This window comes from Ischnura elegans, chromosome 9 (assembly GCF_921293095.1).
Source record: "Ischnura elegans chromosome 9, ioIscEleg1.1, whole genome shotgun sequence".
Classification (NCBI taxonomy): domain Eukaryota; kingdom Metazoa; phylum Arthropoda; class Insecta; order Odonata; family Coenagrionidae; genus Ischnura; species Ischnura elegans.
This window is the reverse complement of record NC_060254.1, coordinates 6,508,633-6,512,621: the sequence shown is the minus strand read 5'-3', so window position 1 is coordinate 6,512,621 and position 3,989 is coordinate 6,508,633.

The window sequence follows — 3,989 nt, the reverse complement described above, 5'->3', positions numbered from 1 at the left end:
TCTTAGTCTGCATCTTATAGCCATCGTTCATAAGCTCCTTTCTTCTTTCCATTTCTGATACCTCTCAATGATGTAGCAATCAATCTCAGCCAATCATTGTTTTCCAATCGGATTCAAAATAGAAAGCAATCCTTCTACTACCTTCCCGTTTCCTTTCTATTCTGATAAAGCTCAAAATTTAATAAATCTGTAGAATCTATGTGTGAGTGTGCAGTGTCCATCCTAGCAGTGAATTCACGAAAATACATTATTTGTGTGATATATCGTTCACTAAGCGGTGACGTTTGTGAATTGATTCCCAGTTACAAAGTAGCCAGGAAAGACATTAAATTTATGGTAAACAATGAACGTAGGATTAAAATTGATACATACATTTAAAGTTCAAACAACATTATAAAGGCTTCATGGAAAGTTATCAAAGATAACGCAAAATGTGGAACCCTGACCCCCTCCCAGATCTCCTTCAATGGCAATCCATTAATCACTGCAGACAGCTTCAAAAAACAATTCTGCTACTCGCCCTCAACCCTTAGGTCCATATTTGACATCAAAGCAGTCAACCTCAAACAAAGCATTTTTCTCTTCCCAAGCACGCAACCTGAAATTATTCGCATTTTCACTCCTTCAAAAATAGTTGGTCAGCAGGTACTGATGGTATACCCATGCCTATTATTAAGCATGTAGCCTAAGTCATTGCTGGTCCCCTTTCTGACATATTCAATACCTCCTTATGCTCTGGAGTCTTCCCAGAGCTTTTCAAATATGCTTCCATTACCCCAATCCATATGAAGGGCTCTCTAAATGACTCGGCAAACTACAGACCTTTATCTGTACTGTCTGCTTTTTCTTCTCTTTTCTGTGCACTGTCTAAGATATTTGAAAAACTCTTTTACCATCGTGTAATGAGTTATCTCAAAACCTTTAAAACACTGAAAAATGCTCAACATGGTTTCTGCAAATCCAATGCCTATTCATATGCAGATGACACCTCGATTATTTCAAGTGAGGTAAATAGGAGCGACTTAGTTAATACCACCCAAATCAGTATCAACAGCATGTCTGAATGGTTTCATGATAACACCCTGCTAGTCAACATTGACAAAGCAGTTTTTCTTCAGTTCCATGGCAGCCGGTCTCAAAGTACCCTAAGTATGATCTTAAATGTTGGTCCTCATATGATTTCTGGCAAAATTATTAGGTGTTATCCTCACTGACAACCTTGACTGGTCATCACATATTGACTACATAATGAATAATATTTATTTTAAGGAAGCTGGCAGAAGTAACTACCATTGATACTGGCTTACTTCTTTATAATGGTCTGAAAATTCTAACATTATTATCACTTTATATACTTAACTGTGCCTCTTTTGTTAAAAATAACCCTGAATACTTAAAAAAAAAAATACTTCTCTTCATAATCACGCAACCAGAACCACCTTTGACGTTCACCTCAAAGACTACCCCAGCACTTTCTGCCAAAAAGGACCCTTATGCTCCCTATCAAAAATATACAACAAATTACCGTATCACAAAAGTCTGTAGTTCATGATTATTTCCTTAGTTTTCAAAGAAAATTGTATTTTTCTGCGTGACAATCTTTTCCGTGGAAGCCTTTCCACAATACACATTTTTGGATAGTCTAAATTTTAATTATTTGACCGTAAAATATAATTACTCAAAGAAGCATAAATATATTCCACTACTTGCGGTTGCATGACTCCTATCAGCAAAGAACTACCCACACTGGAAAATAAAAAACTCATGACTTGCGCACGATTCAAAAGACATCAACTAATACTTTCGTGTCCTATCCCTTGCGATAATGGAACGGATGCAAGTGTTAAAAGGCACATATATTTTTGGAAAAGAACTGTAGTAATCTGACGCAGGCCAGCCGGGGTGGGAAATATGTCTTCTTCCGGAGTTCTGGGCTGTCATCCATTTTTCCAGTGAGTGGCCACTCAACTTTCGACAAACCATCGGTAACTAGAGACTCCCCATAAGCATCCTGTTCGTAAATTATGCTTTAACCTCTCCCCGAAAGAGAATTAGCAAATCTTACACGTAAAACATGCTTCACAGTCATCATTTTCCTTTCCAAATCCACGTAGTGCTGACATTTAAAATAATTAAGTTATCCAATGATAATATTTAGGCTGGAATTGTAAGAAATGAGCCCATGTTACACCATATGAGGAAACCAAGTACATGTGCAACGTAGCAATGCTTCATTTCCTCATATCCTTGACAGATTTTTAGATAGTCTTCTAAATTCGGATGTGTAAAATGATGGCATTCACTTATGATTTTACCTTGTATTTTAACCTCCAACCATTTATAACTTCTGTGTTTAACTGCCCCTTCCATTCCACCAGGTAACTGGGTCTATTTGGGTCCGACCTCCGGCACGTCCGAATGTCCCACTACGAGTTAAAGGCAAGGCCATGCATTGGTGTAAGTGTGCACGCTGTGAAAGTATATTTGCTACCAACATGAACTCGTGCAAGTTGTGTAAGAAATCTACACACAGTTCAGTTCATTTGTCATGTGTACATTGCCAATTCAAGTTTCATGGTAATTATTAGGATAGCCCTCTCACTAAAGAAGATATTGAAGGAATCATCGCAAGCAATCAAGTGTGGAGGTGCCACCATTGCAGTGTCTCTCGCTGGTCAAGCAAGAATCCTGAGCCCTCTAGTGTAATACCCAAAAGTGCCCCTCCGAGTGAATCTACGGATTTATTTCACCGATTACTCAAAGAGATCAAATCAGAACTTATAGAAACAAGAGTGCAATCTGGGTGACTCATTAAATAAAGTTGCATGAAAGGATCGAAGACCTTACCTCATCTATTAATGCCCATGGTAAAAGAGTAGATAGTGTTTTGCAAAAATAGATGTGTTGCTAAAGGAAAATATTAACTTGAAGAAACCAAGCCAAAACCAGCTTCAGCAGCTAAAAAGACTTCTCGAAATGTTTTTTAAATAAATTAAGGTGAAAAAGATATTCACTTCAAATTGGAAACCTCGGGGATTGCCAGAAGAAATTGCATTAGATGATTATTCCCCTGTTTCAATCCTTTCAGGTCCTCTCTTCAACTATGTGCTACATAACCTCCAGAAATCCTATTGAAAACATTTTCCTGGCACTAGAGAAATTGTGGTTGTTTGGCATTGTTAGGAGGCCTGGATTGGTTTGAAACAGATTCCCAGTGGCTAGATATTTCAGCTAAGTTCATGGTGCTGGAACAGTCTCTGATTTAGATCCAATGCAGGATCACTCATCTCCATCAATTTCATGTAGGAGAGCGCGGTCGACTGCTCAGGGCATGGACTCTTGGGGGAAACCCAAGAGGTGGGGGCGTGAAGCCCTCAACGGGAAAAGGGCTTTTGGGCCCGTTGTAAAAGAGAGAGAATAAAGAGTTGTGTTTTGAACCTCGAAGTGAGCGAACGTTATTTTGAATATCCTTCTCCAGCGAACCGGCGCTACATTAATTCTTCTGCCATTTTTGTTGACCTAAAATCGAACTGCATATTTGTTAAGTCTCGAGTACAGATGAACAGAACTTTTTTCAACGTAGCTCAGTTCACATTGAGCAGGCAAGAGGAATGAGTGACTAACTGCCTGCCTCCCCTTGCTACCATGCCATTGTGCATATACATTGCCCGCTCATGCACTCTAAATTGTCAAAATGGACAACTAATTTTAGATTTTCAACTGCACCCCTAACAAAAATTCTTTGATTAAGGGTTGAATTAAAGGTCTCAAATGTTAAGGGCCTTATTTTGAGTAAGTAACGCATTGTTTGTTAAATGGGCCAGGCTTCCTCGACCTAAGGAAAAAAAAAGCATGGGGTGATGGGGCTCAAATCACCCCATGGACTATAGAATAATCGAGAGGTTAAGAGAATTAAGATCCATGGTTCGATGAAAATAATTAAGCGGTAACTCCTCGAGAGCACACCTGGATAAATGAACATTCTTCTG